This window comes from Alosa pseudoharengus, unplaced genomic scaffold (genome assembly GCF_046254945.1).
Source record: "Alosa pseudoharengus isolate Yale_2024_CS ecotype anadromous, Long Island Sound unplaced genomic scaffold, YU_APseudo_1.1 YU_APseudo_1.1_scf_23, whole genome shotgun sequence".
Taxonomy (NCBI): Eukaryota; Metazoa; Chordata; class Actinopteri; order Clupeiformes; family Clupeidae; genus Alosa; species Alosa pseudoharengus.
In genome coordinates this window covers 948,986-958,985 of record NW_027468685.1, presented here as the reverse complement: position 1 = coordinate 958,985, position 10,000 = coordinate 948,986, and the positions used below count along the sequence as shown (strand labels likewise).

Sequence of the window (10,000 nt, the reverse complement as noted above, 5' to 3'; positions counted from 1 at the left end):
AAAGGTCTCTAGAACTACAGTAGAGTCACAAGGGATCATGTTTTGTTGCCCTGTCAGAGTTTACTGAGACAGACAGTGCAAAATAATCTAGTTAATAATGTCTTTAATTAAGATATGGACACAGTGCAAAATAATCTAGTTAATAATGTCTTTAATTAAGATAATCTAGTTAATAATATCTTTAATTAAGATAATCTAGTTAATAATGTCTTTAATTAAGATATGGGCACAGTGCAAAATAATCTAGTTAATAATGTATTTAATTAAGATAGTCTAGTTAATAATGTCTTTATTTAAGATAATCTAGTTAATAATGTATTTAATTAAGATATGGACACAGTGCAAAATAGTCTAATTAATAATGTCTTTAATTAAGATAATCTAGTTAATAATGTCTTTAATTAAGATAGTCTAGTTAATAATGTCTTTAATTAAGATATGGGCACAGTGCAAAATAATCTAGTTAATAATGTCTTTAATTAAGATAATCTAGTTAATAATGTCTTTAATTAAGATATGGACACAGTGCAAAATAATCTAGTTAATAATGTCTTTAATTAAGATAGTCTAGTTAATAATGTCTTTAATTAAGATAGTCTAGTTAATAATGTCTTTAATTAAGATAATCTAGTTAATAATGTCTTTAATTAAGATAATGTGTTTAAATAAGATAATCTAGTTAAAAAGTGTGGAGATTGTTGTTGACTTCCGGAGAGGTCACACACAACACCTGCCACTGACCATCGACGGTGCTGTGGTGGAGAGAGTGAGCAGCACCAAATTCCTGGGGGTGCACATCAGTGAAGACCTCTCCTGGACCACCAACACTGCATCACTGGCGAAGAAAGCTCAGCGCCGCCTCTACTTCCTGCGGAAACTCAGGCGAGCAAGTGCTCCACCAGCCATCATGACCACATTTTACCGAGGCACCATTGAGAGCATCCTCTCCAGCTGTATCGCTGTGTGGGGCGGAAGCTGCACTGAATACAACAGGAAAGCCCTGCAGCGCATAGTGAACACAGCTGGAAGGATTATTGGTGCTTCAATCCCCTCCCTGAAGGACATTTACACCACCCACCTCACCCACAAGGCGACCACAATTGTGAGTGATGCAAGTCACCCTGCTCACAATTTGTTTGATCTACTGCCCTCTGGGAAGAGGTACAGAAGCCTGCGCTCCCGCACCACCAGACTCACCAACAGCTTCATACACCAGGCTGTTAGGATGCTGAACTCTCTCCCCCCTCCACCCTCAGCTACATAACATCCTGGACTTTGGACCCACAATGGCCGCCTGCACCACTCCACTTGTACACTTTGCACACTTTGCAACTTGTTGTTGTTGTCCTGTTGTCCTAGAAACACAACACTTCTGCTGCTCTTACATAACTTGCACCACTATGCCACTTGCATACTTAGGTCAAACAGAACTACCTCAGACATTTATTGGCCGGACTTTGCACTATGATATTGACTGTCTACTGTATGCACAATTGCACAATTTCAACCCAATTTTGCTGCTCTTATTTCTTCATTGTATGTGCCTTCTTATTTACTTTTTATTGTTTACTTGAATGTTATGTTTGTCTGTGGACTTAATTGGTAAAATTACGTCTGGTCTTCACCGTGGGATAGTGAGAAACTTAATTTCGATCTCTTTGTATGTCTTGGCATGTGAATAAATTCACAATAAAGCAGACTTTGACTTTGACTTTGAGGCTTGTTTTAGACAGAATTGTTTTTTTTTTGTTTGAAATAGCCTGCTATTATATATTTTATTTGACACTCATTATTATTTAGTTTAGAGAGCAGAGAAGAAAATGTATTGCAATTTTATGATACCAATATTTCTACCACAAAATATGTATCAGTATTCGGTATGTATTCGGCTCCAAATGTGGTGTCTTCCAATAATGGATGAAATTGAACAATATTTAGCCAGTTGTTTAGCTTTCACTTTTGTAAATCCAACAAGGCCCTTAGTGACCAGCCTGTGTACGCGGCCCAATCCTGAGACCCCTAGTGACCAGCCTGTGTACGTGGCCCAATCCTGAGACCCCTAGTGACCAGCCTGTGTACGTGGCCCAATCCTGAGACCCCTAGTGACCAGCCTGTGTACGGGGCCCAAACTACCACATATGAGCTCCACATATTGGCATTTATAACCAGTGTTTGAAATAACGGTGTTTAAAAGAATGGCGTTAGGTAATGATATTTTTTCACTAACGGGGTAATCTAACTAATTACTTTTCCCATCGTTACAACGGATTTTTTGGATTATGAAAGAGTGTTTTTCATTTAAAGGTTTGACTTCGTGCTTATTCAGTAGAGCATTTAGTGCTCTCCCCAATCCCAGACGTTCACATTGCATGTTTGTTTGTAATGGATGCAACAACGAGATAGGCTATGCGTTTGACAATGAGTTGTTAACAGAACCAAGACATATAGCCCAGCAGCAATCTAGGGACTGTTCGTTATTTATTGAAGGGGCCACCGGAGGAATTTTGAATGCTTCAGTTGGAAGTTGCATGACCCTATCTTGCCTGCTAGAAATTGTCCAATGACCCTCCGACAGAATTGTTAAAAAAGACATGACCCTCCCCTGCCAATTGTCGCTGTCTTCCGCCCGTGCCACAGCCACACACTTTGTGATAATGTTCTTAAATCAATCTTTCCCGTGAGCTTGCATGCTACCAGTCCTTCCTTTTCAAATGTGTTGCGCCTGTTTGCACAATTTCACAAATAATCATATGTGATTAATAATATGACAAATAATCCCTGTGCACGGGGACCGAAACAATGCATGCCAACTTTTTCCGTGTTTATCACGTATTTTAACTTTCCCCCGCTGTCTTGCCGTTTTAATGTTTTCCCGTAGAATATCCCATATTTTAATACTCTCATAACAGCCCTGCCATCGGGCCTGTCTCTCTGTTGCCCTGTTGCTACCCCTTGCCCTTCCAACGAAACAGATGTCTTCAAATCATCGTTTTCCTTGCTTGAACTTAGAGTGATGTTAACCTATTTAAGTTTAATGGCGTGATTGTCGTGAGAGCACGATTCATTGGCGCTTGCATGTTCGGCCTTATGTCTACGTGCGCCAAAATTACTCCTTTTGAAACAATGAGTGCAGGAAGCGCGTTTGTATGGTTATATTGCTTGACGGGGGGGATCCCATGCAGCTTTCAGCCATAAGGCTACTTTGAGAACATTTCAATTCACCCGACACTAATATTCAAAATGTTGAAAACTATTTCGGCATAGCCTATAAAGCAGTTTAATTAAATGGAATGTTAGTTGTAAGCAAACGAGCTACTTGGTGAGGCTTGGCCTCACAGATGCGCTCGTGCCTTAGATGGCAGGAAAAATCTTCACGATAGGCCTATTAACTAACCACCCGATTCACGTTGGCTGGGGGGAAGGGGGGCCATCAGACATTTGTGCCCAGTTAATCCGGCCCTGCCCCCAAAAAATCACACCTTCCCACTTCTGACAGCTTAAAAGAAGTCAAGAGGACTCCTTACTCACAGACCTATATCACAAACCTGCGGAATTTTGCCGTGTTTTGAAATCCTATGCAGCTACAGGAGCTTCCAATCGCGAGGAAGCAATTTTGCATTGTAGGCATAACTAACATGCAATAACGCCACCAACAACAACAAAACATTGTCAACATGTAAATTAAATGTAACATTATTGTGAATCAAATTAAAATGTTCTCTTTTGCAAACGTAGGCATAGTAACAGAATAATTTAATAATGTTACAAAGATACTACATCAATCCATATGTTTCATTAGGCTTCTAGGCTATTTGTTTTGCCTTGATTCGTTTAGGCTAGGCCTTTTTATTCAGGGGCCGTATTCACAAAGAATTTTAAGGCTAAAAGTAGCTCCTAACTGGCGAATTTAGGAGCAACTCCTAAAAATAATGGGCGTGTCACTCCTAACTTTTAAGACTCCTAATTTTTTCACAAAAAGTAATTCACTAAGCATTTTAGACCTAAAAGTAGCACCTAAGTCTGGGACAGCTTAAGTCGAGAGGACTCCTATTCATAAACAGCTTTTTTGTGGCATTTTACGTTGCGATGTTTTGAAATGCATAGCCTATGCGCAACAGGAGCTTCCAATCGCGAGGGAACAATTTTGCATTCATAAAAGGGATGCAATAACGCCACCAACAACCAAAACTACTCATTGTTAACATGTAAATGAAATGTAACGTTTCATTGTGAATCAAATTAAAATGTTCTCCTCTTTGCAAACGTAGCCTAGGGATATGGTGACAGATTCATTTAATAATGTTGCAAAGGTAGGCTACTGCATCAATCCATAGGCCTATGTTTCATTAGGCTACTAAGCTATTTGTTTTGCCTTACTCTTTATTAATTTAGGCTAGGCCTTTTTATTCAGTTATTAATCATATTCCGTCCTTCGCACTACTTGTGTAGCGCACGCATTCTCCGACCTGTCACCTGTCAGTCATCATCGGAAGAGAGGTGTTTGGAATTCCCGCGTTACAATCGTCAGCCAATCAAGGTGGTCACTTCAGTCAAGCTCGTGCATGAGTTATGACGTCATCCATAGCCACGAAGACTCACTCCTAGTTTAGGAGTTGTCTGAAAGGCTTTGTGAATAACTTTTAAGAGAAAACTCCAAGCTAAAATCTTTAAGTGCGATTTAGGAGTAGCCTACTCCTAGTAGTAAGATAAAAGCCTTTGTGAATAGCCTACGGCCCCAGTTATTCATCATCTTCCGTCCTTGTGTAGCGCACGCATTCTGAGACCTGTCACCTGTCACTCATCATCGTAAGGGAGGTGTTTGGAATCATGCCCGCGTTACAATCATCAGCCAATCAGCCAATCAAGGTGGTCACGCTTGCCCATTTACCCAAATTAATGGTCGAATATTACTGATGATCATTGTTATTTAAGAACATGCAGTGTGCGTAGGGTACCAAAAACATCTTGCTCGTAAAAAAGCATCATAACGCACATTCTGGCGGGTCTGTTATTTACTGTAGGCTGCGCAAACCACAGGCCTTTATTTTGGGCAAGCCTGCATTCATTCATTCATTCAACCTTTATTTATTCTCGGAGGGTCATTGAGGGAAGCCCTCATTTTCAATGAAGCCGAGATTACAGAAGCGAAGCAAAGCGCTCCACAAACAAGACAACATTCGAGGCCTTCTGTTGAAGAATTTTATATAAAGCCTGCGCTGACAGTAATCCTCCTGCCCCTGATAGGCCTACCACAGCTGTGGATAGTGTGGAATGTTCAAGTAATAACACAATCCAATGTGTGTCTTAATTGTCCTCCGCTGACCACCTCACACATTTCTCTAGATTTTGCAACGAACTTACATGACACAATGCCATAAAATATGCCAGTTTTAGGACACAGAATAATGTTTGTAATGATACCAGGTAGGCCAGGTATTGTCGAAGGTGCATGGTGAAGTGAAATTCTTACTTTGGAAAACAAACATTTGCCGATATCATCGCCGATCATCAGAATATTGCAACAGATTCTGTGTTCTGGACTGCAGGTAACTTGTTAAGCCAGTGGTTCTCAAACTTTTATTTCATTCCCCACTTTGATCAAGGGGCATGACTGATGATAGTGGAGATAACGTGTTATCCCGAGGCTTTTGCAAGTCAGAATCTTCGACGGTAGTCTATTAAAAATATATGTTTTCGATGTCCCAAACGGAGAGCCATACTTTATTGTTTTTAACGATCTCTATGCTACTCACAAAAATGTAGGCATGGGGACATGATGAAGTAGGCTATCCAACTGTTATGTGTTAAATTATTGTGATTACGAGCCAGTGGTTTTCAAACATTATGCGTGACTCGGACATCTAAATAAATGCAACAGGCTCATATCGTCCTCGCATTCGCAAAATGAGGACCAGTGTTTTGTCAAATTGCAAATAGCTATTCGTTTTAACTATTTTTTTATGATAGTATGAAGTGCTTTTTGTATAGGCTACTATCTTAATCTTGGAATATGGGGAGGGAAGTGGCGCGTCTGCAGTCAGCCAAATATGAATGTAATTCTGCGGCATAAAGCAGATGTATTTGTTTATTGTACAGAAAAATAAAAATGACATGTCAAGCAGTCAATTGACTACACTGCAGTCAAGAAGTAGGGCAAATTAATTTACGAAACCAAAACGTGGGTCATAGTTGTCTAAGCCTCTATTGCGTAGCCTGTTAAAAACGTCGCCAGATAGTATTAAATCGGTATTAAAAAGTGTTTTCTGCAGAAGCCTACCCAAGGCTACAGATTAATTTTGAACAGTTATTTCTCTACTGGCTCAATTATCACACCACTGTTTTGATTTGCGTAGTTGCGTTAACCCCAACACTGACAATAATGTAGACAGCAAATTTTGATTTTCGTTACCACCGTGTAGTCAAGCCTTAAGCCATACCCAAGTAGCCTAAATCGAGGTAATGTTTAATTATGCATGATTTATTTTGTTATTGAATTCGTAGGCTGGGATTACTCTCGGCAACAATTATGTTTAATGGTAGATCCAGCTTCAGAAGGGACGGCAGGCAGAGCGATGTACAGTGGCAGAGCGACGCACAGTGGCTGAAAGTGGTACTAAAGCTTCACGCAGCTTCACGCCGCGTAATGCGCGAATTAAGTGGTCATTTGAAAGCGATGCCCACTGTATGTAATAAATATCGAAAGTTATGTAGCCTACAAACACCTGTCTGTTCTACTAATTTCAACTGGCTGCTCAAAACTGCTAAAAAAATCCAAATTCTTTGACATACAGTATAGCAGCTTTTTTTTTTGTAACAGTAACACAAATAGTTACTTTCCCTGGTAACGAGTTACTCTTATCATAGAGTAATTCAGTTACTTTTTGGAACAAGTAGTGAGTAACTATAACTAATTACTTTTTTAAAGTAACGTTCCCAACACTGTTTATAACCAAGACTGCACATCTGCAGCACAACACGCTGGTATTTCACCAGCTTTGTTAAACAGGCTTCCTCTGGACATGGGTCAAAACAACAGCCTACTTCCACTATGAATACATTCCTATTGCTCTCATCAATAACAACAATATCAGGCCTGATGGCATTCCTGTCACAAAACACAAGCATCACACACACACACACATGCACACACAGTTACAGCTAGCCTAGCACAAATCAAACAACACACACACACACACGCACACACACAGTTACAGCTAGCCTAGCACAAATCAAACAACACACACACACACACACATACACACACACAGTTACAGCTAGCCTAGCACAAATCAAACAACACACATGCACACACACACACACACAGTTACAGCTAGCCCAGCACAAATCAAACAACACAAAACAAGTGTTATACATTTCACATCATATATTGGGATAGTTCAAACCAAAAATATTCATACAACAAATTAAATAGTCAAATATATACTTTGATACAAAATGAAAGTCAGAATGAGTGAGTATCGGAAGGAAAGAGAGTTGTGAAGGAAACACACACACACGGAAGGACAGAGAGTTGTGAAGGAAACACACACACACACACGGAAGGACAGAGAGTTGTGAAGGAAACACACACACACACACACACACGGAAGGAAAGAGAGTTGTGAAAGAGTTTGAATTGTTGTACACGGGCGGAAAGGGAAGAGTGAACTCGGAGATGAGTGTTGAGGCCCTATAAGATATATGAGTACTATAGAAATATACATTTTTATTCTACAGAATCCCTATAAGATATATGAGTACTATTGAAATATACATGTTTATTCTACAGAATCCCTATAAGATATACGAGTACTATAGAAATATACATTTTTATTCTACAGAATCCCTATGAGTACTATAGAAATATACATTTTTATTCTACAGAATCCCTATAAGATATATGAGTACTATAGAAATATACATGTTTATTCTACAGAATCCCTATGAGTACTATAGAAATATACATGTGTATTCTACAGAATCCCTATAAGATATATGAGTACTATAGAAATATACATTTTTATTCTACAGAATCCCTATAAGATATATGAGTACTATAGAAATATACATTTTTATTCTACAGAATCTGTAGCGGTCCACTACAACAGTGTGTGGGGCCCAGGACACTGAATAAGGACTTTGGTTACTCTGTGTGAACATGGATACAAGCTCTACATTTGGAAACACACACACCGTGGCCAACTGGTTAGCACTTCGGACCTGTAACCGGAGGGTTTGCCGGTTCGAACCCCGACCAGTAGGCACGGCTGAAGTGCCCTTGAGCAAGGCACCTAACCCCTCACTGCTCCCCGAGCGCCGCTGTTGATGCAGGCAGCTCACTGCGCCGGGATTAGTGTGTGCTTCACCTCACTGTGTGTTCACTGTGTGCTGTGTGTGTTTCACTAATTCACGGATTGGGATAAATGCAGAGACCAAATTTCCCTCACGAGATCAAAAAAAGTATATATACTTATACTTATACACAGTTTATGTGAAGGTGTTATTCTATGTGTGTGTGTGTGTGTGTGTGTGTGTGTGTGTGTGTGTGAGAGTGTGCGTGTGTGTGTGTGTGTGTTTGTATGTATCTGTGTGTTTGTATGTGTGTGTGTGTGTATCTCTGTGTGTCTATCTGTGTGTGTGTGTGTGTGTTTTTTTTTTTGTGTGTGTGTGTGTGTATAAACATATTCTTACCCCAGAATCGGAATGGCCTCCAGCACAACACAAGGAGTGAGGCCTCCTCCCCTCACACACACCTGCAGAGAGAGAGAGAGAGAGAGAGAAAGAGATGGAGAGAGGGAGAGAGAGAGAGAGAGGAAAGAGAGAGAGAGAGGGGGAGAGAGAGGACAGAGAGAGAGAGGAAAGAGAGAGGAAGAGAAAAAAAGACTATGGCATTAACCATATGGTTATACTGGCCGTATACCATCTACACAAGATATTCAAACAAAAATACAGTAAGAGCAAAGAAAAATACATATGCAAAGCCAACTGAATGATCTAGAAGAATCACTTGACTCAAACAAATTCTGGGAAAATTGGAAACATTTCAACAAAAGGCCTCACACTGCAGCTTGGGGGCTGTGGAGACAGAACTGCACTTCCTAACAGAATGCCCCAAATATGAGGAAATACGGACATTATCATTCAGTAAATCAAATTCAACACTGTGTTTCAAACCTGGACAAATTACGCTAAATTGCCTTACATCCTCGGAGAGAACGAGGTTGTGGCCATTCAGCCTGCCACAACCTGAGGGACAGACCGTGAGGCCACAACCACCAAAAATGTTGTTTATGTTTTTATTATTAGAAATGCCATTAGTGGGCTTGATCAATACACCAATTCAAATGTTGTATTTATGTTTTTATTATTAGAAATGCCATTAGTGAGCTTGATCAATACACCAATTCAAATGTTGTATTTATGTTTTTATTATTAGAAATGCCATTAGTGGGCTTGATCAATACACCAATTCAAATGTTGTATATATGTTTTTATTATTATTATTTTTTTTTTTACATGACCTGTATACAGATGGTTTGGCTTTAACCTTAGCAACCACCATAGCAACCGTGTTATTTTGCATAGCAACCACCATATGTACCCTAACAACACCCTAGAACCACACCCTAGAAACCACCTCTATAATGTCAACCTACAGTAGCAATCACCAGGGGCAGCCGTGGCCTACTGGTTAGTGTGTGTGTGTGTGTGTGTGTGTGTGTGTGTGTGTGTGTGTGTGTGTGTGTGTGTGTGTGTGTGTGTGTGTGTGTGTGTGTGTGTGTGTGTGTGTGTGTGTGTGTGTGTGTGTGTGTGTGTGTGTGTGTGGCCGTGGACTACTCGTTAGCGCTTCGGACTTGTAACCGGAGGGTTGCCGGTTCGAACCCCGAGCAGTAGGAAGCGGCTGAAGTGCCCTTGAATAGTAAATTGCATTTAATAACGCAAATAGTATCAGATTACTCGATTAATCTATGACATAATCGATGGCTGCAGCCCTAACACA

The 10,000-nt window shown here is 40.1% G+C and overlaps 1 protein-coding gene across 4 annotated transcripts in view; it reads right to left on the bottom strand.

The window, feature by feature from the left end:
- Positions 1-10,000, bottom strand: part of LOC143140297 (thyroid hormone receptor beta) — a 198,802-nt gene that overhangs the window by 87,382 nt on the left and 101,420 nt on the right. For all 4 annotated transcript variants that reach the window (XM_076301077.1, XM_076301080.1, XM_076301078.1 and 1 more), the window contains exon 2: positions 8,692-8,753. The gene's annotated coding sequence lies outside the window, so the exon portion shown is untranslated. The remainder of the gene's footprint in view (positions 1-8,691; positions 8,754-10,000) is intronic.